At 42.1% G+C, this 24,310-nt stretch overlaps 11 non-coding genes across 11 annotated transcripts; 8 read left to right on the top strand and 3 right to left on the bottom strand.

Moving 5' to 3' along the window:
- Positions 1 to 1,844: 1,844 nt before the first annotated feature.
- On the top strand, positions 1,845 to 1,926 carry trnas-gcu (transfer RNA serine (anticodon GCU)). The gene has a single exon. It is a non-coding gene; the product is annotated as a tRNA-Ser (tRNA).
- Positions 1,927 to 2,901: 975 nt separating this feature from the next.
- Positions 2,902 to 2,983, top strand: trnas-cga (transfer RNA serine (anticodon CGA)). The gene has a single exon. It is a non-coding gene; the product is annotated as a tRNA-Ser (tRNA).
- Positions 2,984 to 11,098: 8,115 nt separating this feature from the next.
- Positions 11,099 to 11,171, bottom strand: trnaq-uug (transfer RNA glutamine (anticodon UUG)). The gene has a single exon. It is a non-coding gene; the product is annotated as a tRNA-Gln (tRNA).
- A 1,193-nt stretch (positions 11,172 to 12,364) lies between these two features.
- trnan-guu (transfer RNA asparagine (anticodon GUU)) lies at positions 12,365 to 12,438 on the top strand. The gene has a single exon. It is a non-coding gene; the product is annotated as a tRNA-Asn (tRNA).
- A 1,537-nt stretch (positions 12,439 to 13,975) lies between these two features.
- trnas-uga (transfer RNA serine (anticodon UGA)) lies at positions 13,976 to 14,057 on the top strand. The gene has a single exon. It is a non-coding gene; the product is annotated as a tRNA-Ser (tRNA).
- Positions 14,058 to 15,607: 1,550 nt separating this feature from the next.
- On the bottom strand, positions 15,608 to 15,680 carry trnar-ucg (transfer RNA arginine (anticodon UCG)). The gene has a single exon. It is a non-coding gene; the product is annotated as a tRNA-Arg (tRNA).
- A 1,193-nt stretch (positions 15,681 to 16,873) lies between these two features.
- On the top strand, positions 16,874 to 16,947 carry trnan-guu (transfer RNA asparagine (anticodon GUU)). The gene has a single exon. It is a non-coding gene; the product is annotated as a tRNA-Asn (tRNA).
- A 1,538-nt stretch (positions 16,948 to 18,485) lies between these two features.
- trnas-uga (transfer RNA serine (anticodon UGA)) lies at positions 18,486 to 18,567 on the top strand. The gene has a single exon. It is a non-coding gene; the product is annotated as a tRNA-Ser (tRNA).
- A 1,550-nt stretch (positions 18,568 to 20,117) lies between these two features.
- Positions 20,118 to 20,190, bottom strand: trnar-ucg (transfer RNA arginine (anticodon UCG)). Its single transcript has one exon. It is a non-coding gene; the product is annotated as a tRNA-Arg (tRNA).
- Positions 20,191 to 21,383: 1,193 nt separating this feature from the next.
- trnan-guu (transfer RNA asparagine (anticodon GUU)) lies at positions 21,384 to 21,457 on the top strand. The gene has a single exon. It is a non-coding gene; the product is annotated as a tRNA-Asn (tRNA).
- A 1,537-nt stretch (positions 21,458 to 22,994) lies between these two features.
- On the top strand, positions 22,995 to 23,076 carry trnas-uga (transfer RNA serine (anticodon UGA)). The gene has a single exon. It is a non-coding gene; the product is annotated as a tRNA-Ser (tRNA).
- Positions 23,077 to 24,310: the final 1,234 nt, after the last annotated feature.

The following is a 24,310-nucleotide window of genomic DNA, read 5'->3' on the forward strand; positions in this document are numbered from 1 at the left end:
TTTGCAGTTTATGCCCGAAGCGTCCGAACAGGAAAAGGCTATGTTAGTAAGGAAAACTACCAGCCGAGCGGTCCACGAGTGGATGTCTAGACAAGGACCTGAGGTCTGTAATAGCTTTGAGGAGCTGTGTCAGGCAATGATCGGAGAATTTTCGGCTTTTATAGATCCCATATCTGCCGTGGCCACAGCGCACCATATTAAGCACGAAAAAGCTGAAGCCCCTCGCGACTATTACCCCTATTATATAATATTTTACTATTATATAACTTGTAAAATATTACCCCCGGTCCATTCTCTTCCAAAAGTGAGAAACACCTGTTTTCTACATTTTGTCTGTTTTAAAACCATATCTCTTTAAACCAAACCAAGAGTTTGTCTTTTGCACTGATATTCTGATTCATTTCAATTTCAAAGAAAAAAAAAACATTATCTTCCAAAGCATCATAAAATTGTCTATTCTTCCAGACTCTACTTCTCTCTTGTAGTAGTACAGCAGACCTTTCCAGGTGAGCAGATCACAGAGTCCGAAATATGCTTCCTCCATCAAGCAAAGTACCTGAACATGACTCGGTCTTCATAAAAGCGCCCCTGTAATAAAGAAATTAAATCCAAAATCAAGAGGGCAGTTGCCTACTGAAGTTCAAGAAGTCATCAATTTTAACCTAGCAACACATTAAAGGCTGCATCTATACAAGTACGATTCTAGAAATGCTCACCAGATTACGTTTTAAGAAAGAACTGCGCCTCAGGTTCCGCCGAGATCTTAACTCGGATGGCAGGATTCAGAGTCCGGAGTGCGGACTGATGGCGCACGGAGGGTCCACATACTGTGGATCCCTCAGTTTTCTTCCGCGTGTTTAAACCGCCAGCGTGTGGCTCTCCTGTCCCCGTGACCTCATTGCTCTGCTCTCGCCTCTGTGCAGCCGAGCCCGACTCATGGTAAAGTGGAAAAAAATATGCCCTCAACGTGGGATTTACTCTGGATCGAGGATAGATGTCACCTTTTTATCGTTGAACAGGATGTATGTGATGTGGCGACTAGGTTCAATTTTGTATCCTTTTAAAAGATTAAGGACTGGGGTGAGCGGGATTTATCACCCTTTCAGCTAAGAACCCGACGTGAGCACCGTTTAAGCTGCATAGACTCGGTCGTTTAACTCTTCTCCATTAGCAGGGTTAAGGTTAAAGAAAAAAAACATTGCTGACTTCTTTTTTTTTTGCCAGCCGCGAGCGCTGATTAGCAAGGTTTGTATTTCATGTTTTGCAAGTTGCATCCATTTTAAGAAAAACAAGTCGTTCAAGACAGGAAATGAATACTTGCATTTAATTAAGTCTAGGCGTATGCGGTTGTCCATAATGACCAGTTCTGTTCGAGAACACAGCACAAAAAAAGGCACCGCTGGGATTCGGACCCAGGATTTCTTGTTTACTAGACAGGCGCTTTAACCAACTAAGCCACGGCGCCCCGGGAGTACTGTTTTTTTGCAGCCACTTGGACACACCACTCAGACACATCTGCATTCGGTGTGTGCTCCGCCTGCTCGCTGAGCAAGTTGCCACCTTTACATACAATAGCAACATCGACACCAAGAGAAAGGATGACAAATGGCTTTTATCTGGAACTTTTCATGTCCAAGGAGCTCAATGTGCTTTCTGTGTACAACAGGGCCACTGAACTCCACACTGGCCACTGAACCACAGCAGTGGCTTGCTGGCTTGACATCTCCCAAGGAAAATGTTGAAATCGCATGTGGAACAGGAAAAGGACCCTCGAGTACGAGGGAAAAAAAAGAAAAAGATCATCTGGAGCGTGCCAACCCGTGTCTGGACAGCCCAGTTTCATTGACGAGGTGGCCGAGTGGTTAAGGCGATGGACTGCTAATCCATTGTGCTCTGCACGCATGGGTTCGAATCCCATCCTCGGCGCTCTCTATGTCTGACACGTGTGCCTGTTAGATGTTGGCCCTCCTTCTGTTTGCTCCAGTACTAGAGCTGTACATTTTCTAGCGGTGGCTGAACATGGTATAGTAGGCTAACGTCGGTATCGAGCAGTGGCAGTAACAGTATTTACGTGCCGCTGCTGCCAAGTGGCTCTGGGTTGAGACCGCATTTTCACTTACTTGCAGCACAAACGGAGAAAGCGATTTTTGACAGTCTCTCGAGAGACTGCGCTAGGTGTTTAGGGATAGACTTTGTCAGTTCCCCCTGGGATGATGGCCTCTCAAATAGTTTGTGATTCCTCTAGACGTTTATACAGTAGAAGCCTGCTTCGTGGCTTAAATCCAAGCTAAGGAAACGAGTTAGAGGTCTGATGCAGAACTGCACTGTATGTGTGAGGAAAGCTGCCCCCTTCTGTTCCATGTCGACTGAACAGAGGACTGTAAAGGATACGACCAAGAAACTTTAGGATGCTGGTTGGAATCCAGCTCCAAAGAAGCCCCTTTGGGTGTTATGTCATGAAAAAGTAAGAACAGAGAATCTCCCTTTGATCAAAAGCGCAACAGAACTGTTTTCCGTGGAGCAGGTTTCAGACCCGTAGACCTGTTTTATTTGTATGGCGTTCGTAAGCGCGCAAAACAAGGACAATTCCTGCGTCTAACACGAATGTAAATGCTTTTGAAAGTGCAGTGTGGTGCAGCTTGTAAAATCCTTGTCCACATTTGTGGTTTGTTGATGTTTTTTTTCTGTCTGCCAAAGTTGCATTTTGACATCCGGACGGTGAGACTTTATCATTTCGACATGAAGCCAGCCTTAAACCCTCTGAGGCGTGTCTGTCTGCCGGCACGTATTTTGTCAAAGGTATTATTTTTTTTTAACGGAGAGCGACTTTGAAAAGGTTTCCAAAGCCACGTCGCACTCCGTGTTAGATTAAAGGAGGAATGCGGCGATGGTGAACTCGCTGTAGTCGTGGCCGAGTGGTTAAGGCGATGGACTCGAAATCCGTTGGGGACTCCCCATGCAGGTTCAAATCTTGCCGACTACGGCGTCTGCCGCACGTCTCCTTGTGCCTGCGCGGCAAAGGTGAAGTGCCGCTTCTCCTTCCCTGGTACTATAAAAACACTAAATAGCTTGGCCCCGCTGCCATGGAAATGAGTTCTTCAGATAACCACACATCTTGCGTTCGCACCTCTGGTGTTCTACTTATGCCTTTGAAAACCTAATGAATAAAACTGAAAGAACCGACACAATATGTAGGTGCTCGTAAAGCATGCATTAAAGAACTGTTAACAGCAAGGGTTTCAGTGGGTTAACTGAGGAGAAGGCGTGATCGCTAATTGTTGACTTTTTATTTGGTGTTAGAAACACTCTTACTGTGCATGACGTGCAACAAATTTAGCCACAGAAATTGCATCACGCTTTCATGTATGCTATTGCAGACACCAACGTTGCCTAGATAGAAAACCGAAATAGCCGTGGGTTTGCTTGCTGGTCTGAAGGATCTCTCTTCGAATCTCTATCATTTGTCAATGGAAGTAAAAGGTGCTGCAATCTGATACGTTCAGAATCAAACCCGCAGCTGTTGTTCGACTTTATTTCTTGACTAATTACAACTGAGTGTCGCATGAGCAGTTACGTAAACTTGTCTGATATATTTGAACACAAATGCCGTTCTTCAATTAAAACTAACAGTACATTGTCAGGGACATTCAGTTCTATACAAACAAGAGACAGACAAGAGAACATTTAGTATATAATAGACAGAAAGAGGTTCGAATCCTGCCGACTACGTTGTCCACCTCCTGTCGTTGTGTTTCGGCGCAAGCAAAGAAGCGCGCCTGTTCGGTGTTCCTGGTGGTTTTAAAATGCCAAATTGCTTGTACCCGCTCCCTTGCAAATAAGTTCTTCAGCGTCCGCGAATGGCATTTTACAGCTGGAAGCAGATGTCGACGCTTTTTGCACAGAGCACCAAAAAAGCGTCTTTTTTGAAGGCCCGGGTTCTGAGCGTTGGTGGTTCAGTGGTAGAATTCTCGCCTGCCACGCGGGAGGCTCGGCTTTGATTCCCGGCCAATGCAGTGGCTTTTGCAGCGAGCTGCTCCATCACTTGCATCCCCTTGCAACTCGCAACTGAAAACCCACTGAAGCTAAGCAGGTGTGAGCCAGGTCAGTACCCGGATGAGGGTGAGCTACAGGGAAAAACAAAGCTTCCAGCTGGAAGCGGTGTTAATGGTGCCGGCGGTGGGGCGCTCACCCTGAGGTCTGTGCGGGTCCCAATGCCCCAGCATAGTGACGGAGACACTGTGTTGTAAAAGGGCGCTGTCTTTTGGATGAGATGTAAAACCGAGGTCACAGCGCTCTGTGGTCATTAAAAATGACCACCAAAACCTTTGACAAAAGCTCTTGGTAATTGATCGTCTTCAATAATGCTTCTCCTTTAGGTACATTTTAAATCAGCTGAAAAATTCTGTGAAATGGGGGGCACTTCAGGCCAGTGTAGGATTTGGGTTACAAGAACCATGAAACTGCATGAGAAAGCCCGTACACTGAATTACACGGCTTTCTATTCAAAGGAGGGCAAAAGAAATTCCCTGAGTTCGATTTTTTGCAGCACAGAGAGAGCCACTGTCGTGAGGCCGGTTAGCTCAGTTGGTTAGAGCATGGTGCTAATAACGCCAAAGTCACGGGTTCGTGCCCCTTACTGGCCAGGTCCTTTTCTCCTCTCTTACCAAAGCTGTTAGGTTCCTTTCCGTGGTGAGAGGGGTTGTCATGCAACGCTGCCACATAGTGCCGACAGACAATTAAATGACAAAAATGAAGAGTTAAAGCAGCTGGAGAGGTTCTCTTACAACTTTTGAGCTGACACAGTTTTGGAAAATAATTCCTTCACGCTGCAGTGTACCATATAGGCAGCCAAGAGTCTCCAAAACAAAACAGAATTGACAGTCATATAATGTCCATTAACCCCGGTTTTAAACGCAGCATCATGTCTGCCATCATAAGAATATGAGTCCAATATTTTAGAATATAGTCAGAATGACTTCTAACCTTAGCTGTGGTGTCTTTAATCCCTATTGCTCAATGCATGGTGTACGTACTGCATACATGTGTCTTGAGAATGAGGAATGGGCCCCTGAGACAGTCATTTGCCTGTTTCACAAATGATCGTATTTTACTAGAGATTCTGTTTGGGATTCAGATGTGCATTCGGACAGCAATCCCTTTCAAGAAATGATATGTTCTGGATGAGGTCAAAGGTGCTAGAACACTGTATTTAGGATGTGTTTGCAGTGATTGTGTGTCTCCTGCTTCAACGCAGTGATATATAGATGTGCTCCTGTAATTTATTGGTACATGCCCAGGGCAGTAAGTAGTCTGAGGATTTATTTCCAGACGGCATAGAGCAGTGAAGCACTTCTACTTAAATTATTACATTATACACAATTTGAGTTCATTTTAAAAAGTAAAAGGTAATGAAAGGAATGCATTTTCATAAGAAAGATAATACCGATATGCATGTGATAATCTTCCTTATATCATGTAGTGCGTCATTTGGACACTTTGTGGGCTTGAAATACAAAGAAAATCATGTTCTATGGTACAAGATAAATACAAAACTTAATCATTTATTTTAATTAGATTTGTTTATAAAGCATAAGCAATCATTTATTACATTAATATATGTGAAAATGACATTTTAGCACCATAATATTACATACAGGTCTCTAGCTTCAACACAGTGATATATATATATATGCTCAGTGATTTATTGGTACATGCCCAGGGCAATAATCAGAATTAGTATTTATTTCCATACGGGCTACAGGTAATGTTGTGAAATACTTCAACACACTGGATCGCAGATTTAGACCCCCTGCACTCTTACTCCTTAAAAACCAAAGAAATGAAGATATGTAGCAATCACATTGTAACAGGGGTGACAGTGACTTAATGCTTATACTACTGGACTTCTGGTACCTTTAGGGTACGGTGTTCCCTGAAGGGCTCTCAAACCCCGCATTTCAGATGCCTAGCTGTATTGCTGATGTGTTGCACCTCAGAATCACTTTTAAACCTTACCTCTGGTATCTTTAATCCCTATTGCTCAACGCATGGTGAAAGTATTGCATAAATGTGTCTGAAAATGAGCAATGGGCACCTGAGAGACTCATTTGCCTGTTTCACAAATGATCATATTTGACTAGAGATTCTGTTTGGGATTCAGTTGTGCATTCTGACAGCAATCTCTTTCAAAAAATGATTTTACCTTATCGCGGCTTTGCCCTTCTTGCCTTTTTGGACAATATCTCCATCTTGTGGTCGTTGTTGGTAATGTCTAGACAATATCTCCATCTTGTGGTCGTTGTTGGTAATGTTTTCTTATGCCCTTTTTTTATTTCAATTCTCTATTAGATGATTCTAGAATCTCTACAATAGAGTTGAAAACATCAGTTTTATAGCAGACAATATGACATTATTTATAGTCCAATTAGAAATTTATTACCCTGTTTTTAACATAATAACAAATTAAAACTAAGTTTGGAACACCAGGGAACATAAAAAATGATTTTTAGGAAAACCATGAGGTTCTCTGTGTCCGATGCCTGCAAGGGGAGAAAGCTAGAATCCTTTGATTTTTCCAAATTTGAAAATAAACATCATATAACAACAGCTTTCATTCCTAGGAGTGAAAAACAACCATTTTTGAAGACATATTAGTTTCTAAAACACTACAATAAAGTTAAAAACATCCATTTTATATTACATTATTTTTTGTGAAATAATTAAATTGGCTTATTTCTCTCGCATTAAATTGGCTACAAATGCAAGAATTCAACCAGATATTCTTGTAAAATGTATAATGTTGCATTGCAGTTAGTTAATGTAGTTAGTCCATAGTCAGCAATCTAAACTTTATTGTTAAGCTTTAATGATTGATGTTGTACCAGTAACCTTTAGAAATACTATAGTACTTCACAAATGCTTTGTGTGTTTGGAAACCTTTTGAGTAAAAGCCTTATAAAAATAGGTTTAGTTTTTACAGGACATCACAAAGAAATAGGATGGTATAATTCTTATAATTGCTTAGTGATTGTATTTGGAAGATTATGCACTAAACAGACTTCAGGAATGCCAGTGGATCATTGTGCTATTTGGAATTATTCCAAAAATCAAGTGACCTCTTTGCTGTAGTATTTTTAGTATTATTTATTTAGTATTAATAAAGAATAGATTTATTAAAGTCGTGCGATGTGCAAGCGGGATATGTAAAATAATTTAAAATAAAGTTTTTTATTATTGTTATAGAGAAACATGATCAGATTTTCCCTGGTTCAGAAAAAAAACGATTAAAATCTGTAATCTTTCCACTTGTATGTCATCAGACATTAACGAGTACAACCCCCATCTCTGCCGGAGTGCTGGCTGTGACGAATTAAACCAATTTCACAGGTGTTTTCAAAGTAGGAAGTACAGTGTTAACTAGTAGATGGCCTCCTCAATGAAATCGCTTCAACATGCTAATGCGTTGGTGTAACAGTCCGGGCGTGGCAAGCTTCCAATGTCAACTCGACTCGATTGGAAGACAATGAACGTATTTTAGCCCTAAATGAATTAATAGCAAACATGGTTTACATAAAAGACATTTTTCCAAGAAAGTTTATAATAATACAATCTATAGTTGAAATCTGAGCCTAAATATAAAGAAAAAAGCATTTTCAGAGAGCAATCACGCTGTGTTTATGTAGAAAAAGCGATTAGGTTTATGAGCAATCTAATTACCTATTCGCTTAAAACGCTATATAAAATAAAGTTTATTTAAAGATGAATGATAAGTGTCGCAGTTTTAATAATTTTCGTAGTAGGGCTTGGACAGATTCCAAGTGCATTTTTGCAATTTACGTTGCATTGTCCAATGTGATGTTGTAATACAGTTTAGAATACAGTAAGTCTAAACTGTATCAGCTTTATTTATGGGTTGCAATTTAGAAAAAGTCAAAAACCGCACTCAAAATCCAATTTAGAGCTTTCTGGCAAGAGGAGACACCCAAATTATAATGTAACATGCCACTGTTTGTGCATGAACAAAGTTATACTGCAATTTTCCTTAGATACGCGATTAAAAAAAATAATTTTTTTGAATCCCCGGCCAAACACATTCCATAAGAATCAGCGCTTTTATACAGTATATCGCCTTTAAACACGCGTTTACGATTTAAATCAAAACTCGATTCAAATCAATATAAATGTTTATTTTGTAACGCATAGGTGACTATTCATTGTTATTAAAAAGACGTAAATTCGATCATGTTGTGATATTTAGAAATATAAATTTGTTTTGATGCGAGTGAGGTTTTATTTAATCTCTGACCAAGGGAAATGTTTCATTTTTTCAAAGAAATGTTTGTTAAAAATTAAAGTCATAGTTCCATGAGATTCAACCACAGACCATGTGACATAGGAGTCAGGAACCTAACCCACAGCACCACCAGCGCAGTCACATGCTGAGGGCTGAAAAAGCACTACAGAAACATTATCGACTATAAAATAATGTAATTAGGCACAGAAGAAGTTTACAGCACAGTACAATAATAAATGCTGACCATGACTTTAGAAGCATAAATTACCTTACACTCAATTTAAACACAAGCTGTCTTTAGCCCTCTAAGCTGGTTCATACAGAAATGTAGAGAACCAGGCTCAGAACACACAGCTTCATTAGCGAATACATATGCAGAACAACTAGAGAAGATGTTTTACAGAGGATGGATTTTTAGAAACATCCCATCAGTGACATCACTGAAGTCAACTCCTAGGTAACTGTCGTGTGGATAGTTTCACAAGAATCAGACAAAGGTTTAAGCATCGCTTATTTTAGATAAAACTGCAAAAAAACAACAACAACCCATAATGTACTTCTTTGCGGCTCTGTTTGCCCAAATCATATATTCACAACGTGAAATTAGAAAATAGTATTACGTAACCAAAAACCGCAATATGGAAACAGGACCTGTGTAATTGTTGACAGATGATGTACTCGTAACATTTTTACAAGACGAACTACAACATTTAAAAAATGACTTGTATGTACTTGATATCTCTAATCAATCCACTGCACTGCATTAAAACAAAACAAAAACTAAAACGCCCTGGGCATACCGTTTCGCGCTTCTTATCAGTTGCTCAAAAGCAATTTGACCGTATGAAATGCATAATATAAACCTAGAAACATATACGTGAGGAGTATTTACGTAGTATCGGTGTCAAGACATACCTCTCAAATACTGTAAATCAAGTTAAAAATATCTCAAGACCGATTCTGGTCATAATGAAACCATGTTTCGTGTATGTTTTCTTTAAAGTACCGAGACCAGCCATATACTGTATGTTTATGTTCCAAAATTAATATCGTTTATGGCCTTCACACGCGTTGCATTACGCTCCTATTCTTTTTATGCTCAGGCACTAAGATTTCCCTTCAGTGGTAAAATTCCATATAAATATTCAATACTTAAACGGGCACAGTTAAGACATTAAATATACATATACATATACATATACAAACTGTATACAGTACAGTTTGCATACGGTAATATGTTTATGTTCCTAAATCAATCTCTTTTATGAGCATGTGAAAGGCATGGTGAATCGATTCTCAAAAATTACTGTACTTTGCATGATTGGAAAAAAATGCGTGATTGCGAAATGCTGTGGTGTTACTTTTACAAAGAAGGTCAGTGAAAAAAATAATGTGGACCAGGGCAATACTTTGAGTTTACAGCTTGTCCAAGGTCATTTATTATTAATACTATTAGTAATATCTTCATTAAAGACTTTGATGGCTACAGCTCAAACATGAGAAGTTGAGCTTTATTAGCTCCACCTTGCGGAAATTCCGGATACTATTATTTTGCTAGCGGTATTTACCGGTAACTCGCGGTATTTACCGGTAACTCGCGGTAGACTGCGTACAGCGTACCGGAAAATAATGCAGTATCGCCCGCACATTTTGAATGGCTGCATCTGTAGCAATCATATTGTAGCAGACACTCATTTGCCTGTTTCACAAATGATCATATTTTACTAGAGATTCTGTTTGGGATACGGATGTGCATTCTGACACCAATCTCTTACAAAAAATGATTTTACCTTATCGCGGCTTTGCCCTTCTTGCCTCTTTGGACAATATCTCCATCTTGTGGTCGTTGTTGGTAATGTCTAGACAATATCTCCATCTTGTGGTCGTTGTTGGTAATGTCTTCTTATAGATAGATACTTTATTGATCCCGTGAGGGAAATTGCAGTGCAACAGCAGCTTAACACACACAACACAGCCACAGTGTAACGAATTATATAATAATAGTACAATACTGTATATATACTGTATATATATATATGAAACAGAAATAGAAACAGAAACAGGAATCGCTTACTCACCTGGAGAATCTCTGTAGGAATATATAGCATTTATCAATGGAAATAAAAGCTGCTTTAATACAGTGCATGTTCAAACTCAAACCCTCAGCTGCTGTTCTTGTTTGTTTTGGGACGAATTGCAACTGAGCATCGCATGAGCCGTTACGTACCCTTATCTGTTTGGCAATTTCAAGGGAGGAGTTAGGTCAGAATGGGTAGGCTGCAAAACAACAAGTAAAGATTTATTCCAAGATGAAACGTTGTGGCGGTTTTCTTATCTTTTCAGCATGGACTAAACTTTTACGTGTTCCTTATATGCTATATATGTATATATTAGCACCAATGTCGTTCTTAAAAACTAACATGAAATTGTCAGGGACATTCAGCTATATACAAAGACGAGACAGACAAAGTAATAATTCTGTATTAACGTGGCCTACATATTGACGCAATGATCGAACTAACTGACATGTTCTGATTCAGATCCCCTGCAGTTCATGCCAATTAGAACAATAGCAATGCTGAGTCCTCCCCACCCTGCTGAGCACAAATTCAGCTGCTCTCCAGTTCTGTTCTGCATGTTTTTTCATTGCAATTGAGCTCGGAGCTGGAGATTATCTCCATACAGTTCTGTGTTAACTAGCCCGCACTTGCGTGCTAATTTACGGGTTGTGGCAGATGCTTTTCTATAGTTCATATACATGACGGCAACCTGTTACCGAGGAACCTGAGAGGTTTAAAAGCCTCACGAGCCAGGCAGGACTCGAACCTACAATCTTCTGATCCAAAGTCAGACGCGTTATCCATTACGCCACTGGCCCATAGAACATGCGCTTGCACTCCACCACAGAGAGCTCTACACTGCTACTAGTAGTACACCTCCCCATCTAAATTTTCACAGCAAGAAACTTGTGTTTCCTACTATTTTTATCAGGTTTAAAATATCATCTCCTTAAAACAGAAAAAGTGTTGATGTGTCGTGCTGAAATTCCGATTGATTTTGAATTCAAAGAAAAAACGTTTTCTTCCAAAACACCGTGAAATTGTCACATCTTGCAGACAATAGGTGTATTCCATGTTGAAAAGAGAAAAAAGAAAACAATGGAGCCTTTTACAGGTGTGAGGCTTCTTCAGGTGTGAGAAGACCTCACGGCCGAAACGTTGTGTTTCCTTTCTTCTCTTTTCAGCATGCAATAAACCTGTTACTTGTTCCTTTGCAGCCGAGGCATGCTGACGTAGCTACCCAGCTGAACATCTTGCAGACTCTACAGTACTTCTCTCCTGTAGAAGTAAAGCAGGGCTTGCTGGGTGAGCTTTTGCTCCGGTAAATTAGGTCACGTGTCATGTTAAATCACTTCTTCTAAACACAACATTTGCTGGTGCTAGCTTTCCCCATGAAAAGAGACATTTCCCTTACAGTACATGACATATCGTTTTTATTCTATCAATAAGTATAGAAATTAAACAAAAGAAAAAATGGTGTCGCCAAAGAATGCACAGCTCTGTCGCCTTGGGGAGGTGTCAAGGGCATTGAACTCCTTGGACATGAAAAGTGCCCGATAAATGCCATTTCTCATCATTTCTCTTGGCGTCAGTTCTGCTATTAAATGGGACGGAGGCAACGGGCTCAGAGAGCAGGTTAAGTGCACACCGAACGCAGATGTGTCCAAGTGTCTGTAAAAGCGCGGTGCTCCGCTGGCGCTGTTCCCTAGTGGCTTAAAGTGCCCGCCTAGTAAGCAGGCGATCCTGGGTCTGAATACCAGCGGTGCCTCTCTCCGTGTCTTGTTGTGCCGAATGTATCATTTCAGACAAACATGTACAGCTTGGTTCAGTTTAATGCAAGAATTCATTTCCTTTCTGGAATAACTTGTTTTTGAAGAAATCCATACAGCTTGTGAAAGATGAAATCCATTTCTTGGTTGTCAGTGGAAAAAGATTGCCGGCTGCAAGAAGCGCAAGTGATTGTTTTCTTTGACCATAAACCTGCAAATGTAGGGAGTACAAGCGGCCGTCAGTCTCTGTGGCGCAATCGGTTAGCGCGTTCGGCTGTTAACCGAAAGGTTGGTGGTTCAAGCCCACCCAGGGACGCATGTCTCCGTTTTTCCAATGTAAACATCATCACCGCTAAAGAAGATGGCGCAGAAGGCTCCACAGTCGAAACGTTGTGCTTCTTTTCTTCTCTTTTCAGCATGGAGTAAACCTTTGCTTGATCGTTTGCAGCCTACGCATGCTGACACAGCTACCTTTCTCTTAACGCGCCTCAATCATTATTCACCAAAACCATCAGCAGAATGTGTCGCCTTTGTGGTGATGTCACTCCTCTGCTTCACAAATGTCCTTAGTGACGGACCATTTCTTTCTGCCATTTTTCCGGAGCGGTTATTGATTGCTCCATCATTTCCCTCATACTTTCCATCCCTAGATTGAAAAAAAAAGAACAGAAACAGGCTGACAGGACGACAATCAAATTGCAAAAACTCATCAAAGCACTCGATAGAGTATTTGAATCCACAAGTAGCTACGAGCAACTTTGTCCTGGCTTGTATGAAAGTCGGAAAATGTCAAAAAGACAAAGATGGTGGCTTTTTCATATCTGTTCTTTTATTTTTAGTTCGTTGGCTCTTCTGTCCATTGTCCTCCTGCCTGGCTCTTGACCTGTGACTGTCTGAACGCACACATTAGACTTTCAGGCGGGGGATTTGTCCTGAGCCTCTGTGAAAGACCCACCCACCCCCATAAATAACTGCTCTAGAAACACATGAATGCAAAACTAAACCACAGCTTAAAGAGGAGCTCCAACTCAGTGCCATACTAATGTAAACGAAGTAATACTAAGACATGTTCTTATGGATTTGTCTTACCTTGAGATATGTAATTGGATTTCAGGATTAACTTCCTCATTCAATGTACTGGTGATTCTTTGCCTGGTCAGTACCTGGGTGGGAGACCTCCAGCGAACAATTAAGCTTGCTGCTGGAAGTGGTGTTAAGAGACTCTTAGGATCTTCCAGAGGTGTCTGTCCAATAGCACTAGTTGCCTTAGAGCTGGCTCAAACATTGCTCAAGAGTCTACCTTTCACAGATGCGCAAAGATGAATGATGGGGGTGCACGCTTCAAGGAGCCTTCCAACTGTAGGGACCGATTAGAGACGATCCGTAGCATGTGTTCATTTCCATATACGCCCCGTGTCTCAACGGTAGGACAGAGTCAAATACTGCCTCGACACGTAACAGCGTTATATTAAACCGCAGGACTTGAGGGCTGTTTTGTTTGAATGTTCAAGGCATTGGTAAGAGCGTAGGTCAAGGGCCATTGGTGCATCTCCTGTAACTGGAGTAAAAATGCTATTCAAAGTGCAGTGACTAAAATCGTCGTCCAGATGTCTCTGTTGTTGATTGCTTTCTGTCTAAGAACGTTCTGTTTTCATGTCCGAACGGGGAGACTTTATCATTCCAACTTGAAGCCACCCTTAAGTCCTCTGAGGTGTGTGTGTGTGTGCTTGCACGTATGGCGTAAAAGGTTTCTTAAACGGAGAGCGAACTTGAAAAAAGTTGCCTCCGCTGCCGCCGCCGCCTCGCACTCCCTGTTCGATTGTAGCAAGAAGGCAGCGGCCGCGGCGCTTGCTGTAGTCGTGGCCGAGTGGTTAAGGTGACGGACTTGAAATCCGTTGGGGTCTCCCCGCGCAGGTTCAAATCCTGCCGACTACGGCGTCCTTTGCATTTGGTTGCGTGCGTGCGTGTAAAAGGACCAGCGCCGTTTCGTTTTCGCTGGGACCTTTAACACTCTAAATCGCCTGGACCCACAGCCTGTGAAATCGATTCTTCAGCACCCACGATGGACGCTTTGCCGCTGGACACAGAGAACGATGCTTTTCTGCAACGAGCTTTCCAGCTGAATTTTCTCGGCAGCTCCGTACTGAACCTGTTCTCCATTGCAACATAGCGGAGGCTCGTCACGTCTATAGCAAGGCTGTGTAGGACCGCATACGCCACAGTGACTTGTACACAGACCACATGAAAGGCAAGCAAAATACACTTTTAAAATTCCAAAGACTCACAAGGTCAGAGAAACAGCGATGACCTGAACAGATCTGTTACAGAAGTCTAGGTTGACCTTTTTAGAGCTGTAATTGCATTTTTGTTTAATAGAAGATCAAATCTACTCGCATGTACCAGCACCTTACAGTTTATTGATGTTAATTCTGTTTAAGTAATAAGATTGCTAACGATGTTGGACTTTAGCCGGTGTTTTTTAGAACAAATTGCTTACACTTCTGTAAGGAATACGCAGTACGTGCCTTTGTCAGTCATTGCTCACCATACCTGTAACTTTCTTATCTAACTCACTTCCTCAAATGGTGAAGGTCCACAAACATAAATGAAAAAAAAACCCTTGTTGTAGATGAGGTGCACAAAAAAGCAGCCCCTGATAGTGTATAACACATTTATACTATTGCAGAGACACATGTAACATATATATACTGTATATATGAAACAGAAATAGAAACAGAAACAGGAATCGCTTACTCACCTGGAGAATCTCTGTAGGAATATCTAGCATTTATCAATGGAAATAAAAGCTGCTTTAATACAGTGCATGTTCAAACTCAAACCCTCAGCTGCTGTTCTTGTTTGTTTTGGGACAAATTGCAACTGAGCATCGCATGAGCCGTTACGTACCCTTATCTGTTAGGGAATTTCAAGGGAGGAGTTAGGTCAGAATGGGTAGGCTGCAAAACAACAAGTAAAGATTTATTCCAAGATGAAACGTTGTGGCGGTTTTCTTATCTTTTCAGCATGGACTAAACTTTTACGTGTTCCTTATATGCTATATATGTATATATTAGCACCAATGTCGTTCTTAAAAACTAACATGAAATTGTCAGGGACATTCAGCTATATACAAAGACGAGACAGACAAAGTAATAATTCTGTATTAACGTGGCCTACATATTGACGCAATGATCAAACTGACTGACATGTTCTGATTCAGATCCCCTGCAGTTCATGCCAATTAGAACAATAGCAATGCTGAGTCCTCCCCACCCTACTGAGCACAAATTCAGCTGCTCTCCAGTTCTGTTCTGCATGTTTTTTCATTGCAATTGAGCTCGGAGCTGGAGATGATCTCCATACAGTTCTGTGTTCACCAGCCCGCACTTGCGTGCTAATTTACGGGTTGTGGCAAATGCTTTTCTATAGTTCATATACATGACGGCAACCTGTTACCTAGGAACCTGAGAGGTTTAAAAGCCTCACGAGCCAGGCAGGACTCGAACCTACAATCTTCTGATCCGAAGTCAGACGCGTTATCCATTACGCCACTGGCCCATAGAACATGCGCTTGCACTCCACCACAGAGAGCTCTACACTGCTACTAGTAGTACACTTCCCCATCTAAATTTTCACAGCAAGAAACTTGTGTTTCCTACTATTTTTGTCAGGTTTAAAATATCATCTCCTTAAAACAGAAAAAGTGTTGATGTGTTGTGCTGAAATTCCGATTGATTTTGAATTCAAAGAAAAAAGGTTTTCTTCCAAAACACCATGAAATTGTCACATCTTGCAGACAATAGGTGTATTCCATGTTGAAAAGAGAAGAAAGAAAACCATGGAGCCTTTTACAGGTGTGAGGCTTCTTCAGGTGTGAGAAGACCTCACAGTCGAAACGCTGTGTTTCCGTTCTTCTCTTTTCAGCATGCAATAAACCTAGTACTTGTTCCTTTGCAGCCGAGGCATGCTGACGTAGCTACCCAGCTGAACATCTTGCAGACTCTACAGTACTTCTCTCCTGTAGAAGTAAAGCAGGGCTTGCTGGGTGAGCTTTTGCTCCGGTAAATTAGGTCACGTGTCATGTTAAATCACTTCTTCTAAACACAACATTTGCTGGTGCTAGCTTTCCCCATGAAAAGAGACATTTCCCTTACAGTACATGACATATCGTTTTTATTCTATCAATAAGTATAGAAATTAAACAAAAGAAAAAATGGTGTCGCCAAAGAATGCACAGCTCTGTCGCCTTGGGGAGGTGTCAAGGGCATTGAGCTCCTTGGACATGAAAAGTGCCCGATAAATGCCATTTCTCATCATTTCTCTTGGCGTCAGTTCTGCTATTAAATGGGACGGAGGCAACGGGTTCAGAGAGCAGGTTAAGTGCACACCGAACGCAGATGTGTCCAAGTGTCTGTAAAAGCGCGGTGCTCCGCTGGCGCTGTTCCCTAGTGGCTTAAAGTGCCCGCCTAGTAAGCAGGCGATCCTGGGTCTGAATACCAGCGGTGCCTCTCTCCGTGTCTTGTTGTGCCGAATGTCTCATTTCAGACAAACATGTACAGCTTGGTTCAGTTTAATGCAAGAATTCATTTCCTTTCTGGAATAACTTGTTTTTGAAGAAATCCATACAGCTTGTGAAAGATGAAATCCATTTCTTGGTTGTCAGTGGAAAAAGATTGCCGGCTGCAAGAAGCGCAAGTGATTGTTTTCTTTGACCATAAACCTGCAAATGTAGGGAGCACAAGCGGCCGTCAGTCTCTGTGGCGCAATCGGTTAACGCGTTCGGCTGTTAACCGAAAGGTTGGTGGTTCAAGCCCACCCAGGGACGCATGTCTCAGTTTTTCCAATGTAAACATCATCACCGCTAAAGAAGATGGCGCAGAAGGCTCCACAGTCGAAACGTTGTGCTTCTTTTCTTCTCTTTTCAGCATGGAGTAAACCTTTGCTTGATCCTTTGCAGCCTACGCATGCTGACACAGCTACCTTTCTCTTAACGCACCTCAATCATTATTCACCAAAACCATCAGCAGAATGTGTCGCCTTTGTGGTGATGTCACTCCTCTGCTTCACAAATGTCCTTAGTGACGGACCATTTCATTCTGCCATTTTTCCGGAGCGGTTATTGATTGCTCCATCATTTCCCTCATACTTTCCATCCCAAGATTGAAAAAAAAAAACAGAAACAGGCTGATAGGACGACAATCAAATTGCAAAAACTCATCAAAGCACTCGATAGAGTATTTGAATCCACAAGTAGCTACGAGCAACTTTGCCCTGGCTTGCATGAAAGTCGGAAAATGTCAAAAAGACAAAGATGGTGGCTTTTTCATATCTGTTCTTTTATTTTTAGTTCGTTGGCTCTTCTGTCCATTGTCCTCCTGCCTGGCTCTTGACCTGTGACTGTCTGAACGCACACATTAGACTTTCAGGCGGGGGATTTGTCCTGAGCCTCTGTGAAAGACCCACCCACCCCCATAAATAACTGCTCTAGAAACACATGAATGCAAAACTAAACCACAGCTTAAAGAGGAGCTCCAACTCAGTGCCATACTAATGTAAACGAAGTAATACTAAGACATGTTCTTATGGATTTGTCTTACCTTGAGATATGTAATTGGATTTCAGGATTAACTTCCTCATTCAATGTAGTGGTGATTCTTTGCCTGGTCAGTACCTGGGTGGGAGACCTCCAGCGAACAATTAAGCTTGCTGCTGGAAGTGGTGTTAAGAGACTCTTAGGATCTTCCAGAGGTGTCTGTCCAATAGCACTAGTTGCCTTAGAGCTGGCTCAAACATTGCTCAAGAGTCTACCTTTCACAGATGCGCAAAGATGAATGATGGGGGTGCACGCTTCAAGGAGCTTTCCAACTGTAGGGACCGATTAGAGACGATCCGTAGCATGTGTTCATTTCCATATACGCCCCGTGTCTCAACGGTAGGACAGAGTCAAATACTGCCTCGACACGTAACAGCGTTATATTAAACCGCAGGACTTGAGGGCTGTTTTGTTTGAATGTTCAAGGCATTGGTAAGAGCGTAGGTCAAGGGCCATTGGTGCATCTCCTGTAACTGGAGTAAAAATGCTATTCAAAGTGCAGTGACTAAAATCGTCGTCCAGATGTCTCTGTTGTTGATTGCTTTCTGTCTAAGAACGTTCTGTTTTCATGTCCGAACGGGGAGACTTTATCATTCCAACTTGAAGCCACCCTTAAGTCCTCTGAGGTGTGTGTGTGTGTGTGCTTGCACGTATGGCGTAAAAGGTTTCTTAAACGGAGAGCGAACTTGAAAAAAGTTGCCTCCGCTGCCGCCGCCGCCTCGCACTCCCTGTTCGATTGTAGCAAGAAGGCAGCGGCCGCGGCGCTTGCTGTAGTCGTGGCCGAGTGGTTAAGGTGACGGACTTGAAATCCGTTGGGGTCTCCCCGCGCAGGTTCAAATCCTGCCGACTACGGCGTCCTTTGCATTTGGTTGCGTGCGTGCGTGTAAAAGGACCAGCGCCGTTTCGTTTTCGCTGGGACCTTTAACACTCTAAATCGCCTGGACCCACAGCCTGTGAAATCGATTCTTCAGCACCCACGATGGACGCTTTGCCGCTGGACACAGAGAACGATGCTTTTCTGCAACGAGCTTTCCAGCTGAATTTTCTCGGCAGCTCCGTACTGAACCTGTTCTCCATTGCAACATAGCGGAGGCTCGTCACGTCTATAGCAAGGCTGTGTAGGACCGCATACGCCACAGTGACTTGTACACAGACCACATGAAAGGCAAGCAAAATACACTTTTAAAATTCCAAAGACTCACAAGGTCAGAGAAACAGCGATGACCTGAACAGATCTGTTACAGAAGTCTAGGTTGACCTTTTTAGAGCTGTAATTGCATTTTTGTTTAATAGAAGATCAAATCTACTCGCATGTACCAGCACCTTACAGTTTATTGATGTTAATTCTGTTTAAGTAATAAGATTGCTAACGATGTTGGACTTTAGCCGGTGTTTTTTAGAACAAATTGCTTACACTTCTGTAAGGAATACGCAGTACGTGCCTTTGTCAGTCATTGCTCACCATACCTGTAACTTTCTTATCTAACTCACTTCCTCAAATGGTGAAGGTCCACAAACATAAATGAAAAAAAAACCCTTGTTGTAGATGAGGTGCACAAAAAAGCAGCCCCTGATAGTGTATAACACATTTATACTATTGCAGAGACACATGTAACATATATATACTGTATATATGAAACAGAAATAGAAACAGAAACAGGAATCGCTTACTCACCTGGAGAATCTCTGTAGGAATATCTAGCATTTATCAATGGAAATAAAAGCTGCTTTAATACAGTGCATGTTCAAACTCAAACCCTCAGCTGCTGTTCTTGTTTGTTTTGGGACAAATTGCAACTGAGCATCGCATGAGCCGTTACGTACCCTTATCTGTTAGGGAATTTCAAGGGAGGAGTTAGGTCAGAATGGGTAGGCTGCAAAACAACAAGTAAAGATTTATTCCAAGATGAAACGTTGTGGCGGTTTTCTTATCTTTTCAGCATGGACTAAACTTTTACGTGTTCCTTATATGCTATATATGTATATATTAGCACCAATGTCGTTCTTAAAAACTAACATGAAATTGTCAGGGACATTCAGCTATATACAAAGACGAGACAGACAAAGTAATAATTCTGTATTAACGTGGCCTACATATTGACGCAATGATCAAACTGACTGACATGTTCTGATTCAGATCCCCTGCAGTTCATGCCAATTAGAACAATAGCAATGCTGAGTCCTCCCCACCCTACTGAGCACAAATTCAGCTGCTCTCCAGTTCTGTTCTGCATGTTTTTTCATTGCAATTGAGCTCGGAGCTGGAGATGATCTCCATACAGTTCTGTGTTCACCAGCCCGCACTTGCGTGCTAATTTACGGGTTGTGGCAAATGCTTTTCTATAGTTCATATACATGACGGCAACCTGTTACCTAGGAACCTGAGAGGTTTAAAAGCCTCACGAGCCAGGCAGGACTCGAACCTACAATCTTCTGATCCGAAGTCAAACGCGTTATCCATTACGCCACTGGCCCATAGAACATGCGCTTGCACTCCACCACAGAGAGCTCTACACTGCTACTAGTAGTACACTTCCCCATCTAAATTTTCACAGCAAGAAACTTGTGTTTCCTACTATTTTTGTCAGGTTTAAAATATCATCTCCTTAAAACAGAAAAAGTGTTGATGTGTTGTGCTGAAATTCCGATTGATTTTGAATTCAAAGAAAAAAGGTTTTCTTCCAAAACACCATGAAATTGTCACATCTTGCAGACAATAGGTGTATTCCATGTTGAAAAGAGAAGAAAGAAAACCATGGAGCCTTTTACAGGTGTGAGGCTTCTTCAGGTGTGAGAAGACCTCACAGTCGAAACGCTGTGTTTCCGTTCTTCTCTTTTCAGCATGCAATAAACCTAGTACTTGTTCCTTTGCAGCCGAGGCATGCTGACGTAGCTACCCAGCTGAACATCTTGCAGACTCTACAGTACTTCTCTCCTGTAGAAGTAAAGCAGGGCTTGCTGGGTGAGCTTTTGCTCCGGTAAATTAGGTCACGTGTCATGTTAAATCACTTCTTCTAAACACAACATTTGCTGGTGCTAGCTTTCCCCATGAAAAGAGACATTTCCCTTACAGTACATGACATATCGTTTTTATTCTATCAATAAGTATAGAAATTAAACAAAAGAAAAAATGGTGTCGCCAAAGAATGCACAGCTCTGTCGCCTTGGGGAGGTGTCAAGGGCATTGAACTCCTTGGACATGAAAAGTGCCCGATAAATGCCATTTCTCATCATTTCTCTTGGCGTCAGTTCTGCTATTAAATGGGACGGAGGCAACGGGCTCAGAGAGCAGGTTAAGTGCACACCGAACGCAGATGTGTCCAAGTGTCTGTAAAAGCGCGGTGCTCCGCTGGCGCTGTTCCCTAGTGGCTTAAAGTGCCCGCCTAGTAAGCAGGCGATCCTGGGTCTGAATACCAGCGGTGCCTCTCTCCGTGTCTTGTTGTGCCGAATGTATCATTTCAGACAAACATGTACAGCTTGGTTCAGTTTAATGCAAGAATTCATTTCCTTTCTGGAATAACTTGTTTTTGAAGAAATCCATACAGCTTGTGAAAGATGAAATCCATTTCTTGGTTGTCAGTGGAAAAAGATTGCCGGCTGCAAGAAGCGCAAGTGATTGTTTTCTTTGACCATAAACCTGCAAATGTAGGGAGTACAAGCGGCCGTCAGTCTCTGTGGCGCAATCGGTTAGCGCGTTCGGCTGTTAACCGAAAGGTTGGTGGTTCAAGCCCACCCAGGGACGCATGTCTCCGTTTTTCCAATGTAAACATCATCACCGCTAAAGAAGATGGCGCAGAAGGCTCCACAGTCGAAACGTTGTGCTTCTTTTCTTCTCTTTTCAGCATGGAGTAAACCTTTGCTTGATCGTTTGCAGCCTACGCATGCTGACACAGCTACCTTTCTCTTAACGCGCCTCAATCATTATTCACCAAAACCATCAGCAGAATGTGTCGCCTTTGTGGTGATGTCACTCCTCTGCTTCACAAATGTCCTTAGTGACGGACCATTTCTTTCTGCCATTTTTCCGGAGCGGTTATTGATTGCTCCATCATTTCCCTCATACTTTCCATCCCTAGATTGAAAAAAAAAAAACAGAAACAGGCTGACAGGACGACAATCAAATTGCAAAAACTCATCAAAGCACTCGATAGAGTATTTGAATCCACAAGTAGCTACGAGCAACTTTGTCCTGGCTTGTATGAAAGTCGGAAAATGTCAAAAAGACAAAGATGGTGGCTTTTTCATATCTGTTCTTTTATTTTTAGTTCGTTGGCTCTTCTGTCCATTGTCCTCCTGCCTGGCTCTTGACCTGTGACTGTCTGAACGCACACATTAGACTTTCAGGCGGGGGATTTGTCCTGAGCCTCTGTGAAAGACCCACCCACCCCCATAAATAACTGCTCTAGAAACACATGAATGCAAAACTAAACCACAGCTTAAAGAGGAGCTCCAACTCAGTGCCATACTAATGTAAACGAAGTAATACTAAGACATGTTCTTATGGATTTGTCTTACCTTGAGATATGTAATTGGATTTCAGGATTAACTTCCTCATTCAATGTACTGGTGATTCTTTGCCTGGTCAGTACCTGGGTGGGAGACCTCCAGCGAACAATTAAGCTTGCTGCTGGAAGTGGTGTTAAGAGACTCTTAGGATCTTCCAGAGGTGTCTGTCCAATAGCACTAGTTGCCTTAGAGCTGGCTCAAACATTGCTCAAGAGTCTACCTTTCACAGATGCGCAAAGATGAATGATGGGGGTGCACGCTTCAAGGAGCCTTCCAACTGTAGGGACCGATTAGAGACGATCCGTAGCATGTGTTCATTTCCATATACGCCCCGTGTCTCAACGGTAGGACAGAGTCAAATACTGCCTCGACACGTAACAGCGTTATATTAAACCGCAGGACTTGAGGGCTGTTTTGTTTGAATGTTCAAGGCATTGGTAAGAGCGTAGGTCAAGGGCCATTGGTGCATCTCCTGTAACTGGAGTAAAAATGCTATTCAAAGTGCAGTGACTAAAATCGTCGTCCAGATGTCTCTGTTGTTGATTGCTTTCTGTCTAAGAACGTTCTGTTTTCATGTCCGAACGGGGAGACTTTATCATTCCAACTTGAAGCCACCCTTAAGTCCTCTGAGGTGTGTGTGTGTGTGCTTGCACGTATGGCGTAAAAGGTTTCTTAAACGGAGAGCGAACTTGAAAAAAGTTGCCTCCGCTGCCGCCGCCGCCTCGCACTCCCTGTTCGATTGTAGCAAGAAGGCAGCGGCCGCGGCGCTTGCTGTAGTCGTGGCCGAGTGGTTAAGGTGACGGACTTGAAATCCGTTGGGGTCTCCCCGCGCAGGTTCAAATCCTGCCGACTACGGCGTCCTTTGCATTTGGTTGCGTGCGTGCGTGTAAAAGGACCAGCGCCGTTTCGTTTTCGCTGGGACCTTTAACACTCTAAATCGCCTGGACCCACAGCCTGTGAAATCGATTCTTCAGCACCCACGATGGACGCTTTGCCGCTGGACACAGAGAACGATGCTTTTCTGCAACGAGCTTTCCAGCTGAATTTTCTCGGCAGCTCCGTACTGAACCTGTTCTCCATTGCAACATAGCGGAGGCTCGTCACGTCTATAGCAAGGCTGTGTAGGACCGCATACGCCACAGTGACTTGTACACAGACCACATGAAAGGCAAGCAAAATACACTTTTAAAATTCCAAAGACTCACAAGGTCAGAGAAACAGCGATGACCTGAACAGATCTGTTACAGAAGTCTAGGTTGACCTTTTTAGAGCTGTAATTGCATTTTTGTTTAATAGAAGATCAAATCTACTCGCATGTACCAGCACCTTACAGTTTATTGATGTTAATTCTGTTTAAGTAATAAGATTGCTAACGATGTTGGACTTTAGCCGGTGTTTTTTAGAACAAATTGCTTACACTTCTGTAAGGAATACGCAGTACGTGCCTTTGTCAGTCATTGCTCACCATACCTGTAACTTTCTTATCTAACTCACTTCCTCAAATGGTGAAGGTCCACAAACATAAATGAAAAAAAAACCCTTGTTGTAGATGAGGTGCACAAAAAAGCAGCCCCTGATAGTGTATAACACATTTATACTATTGCAGAGACACATGTAACATATATATACTGTATATATGAAACAGAAATAGAAACAGAAACAGGAATCGCTTACTCACCTGGAGAATCTCTGTAGGAATATCTAGCATTTATCAATGGAAATAAAAGCTGCTTTAATACAGTGCATGTTCAAACTCAAACCCTCAGCTGCTGTTCTTGTTTGTTTTGGGACAAATTGCAACTGAGCATCGCATGAGCCGTTACGTACCCTTATCTGTTAGGGAATTTCAAGGGAGGAGTTAGGTCAGAATGGGTAGGCTGCAAAACAACAAGTAAAGATTTATTCCAAGATGAAACGTTGTGGCGGTTTTCTTATCTTTTCAGCATGGACTAAACTTTTACGTGTTCCTTATATGCTATATATGTATATATTAGCACCAATGTCGTTCTTAAAAACTAACATGAAATTGTCAGGGACATTCAGCTATATACAAAGACGAGACAGACAAAGTAATAATTCTGTATTAACG

The sequence above is a fragment of the Lepisosteus platostomus genome, unplaced genomic scaffold, assembly GCF_059453375.1.
Source record: "Lepisosteus platostomus isolate fLepPlt1 unplaced genomic scaffold, fLepPlt1.hap1 Scaffold_48_H1, whole genome shotgun sequence".
Taxonomy (NCBI): Eukaryota; Metazoa; Chordata; class Actinopteri; order Semionotiformes; family Lepisosteidae; genus Lepisosteus; species Lepisosteus platostomus.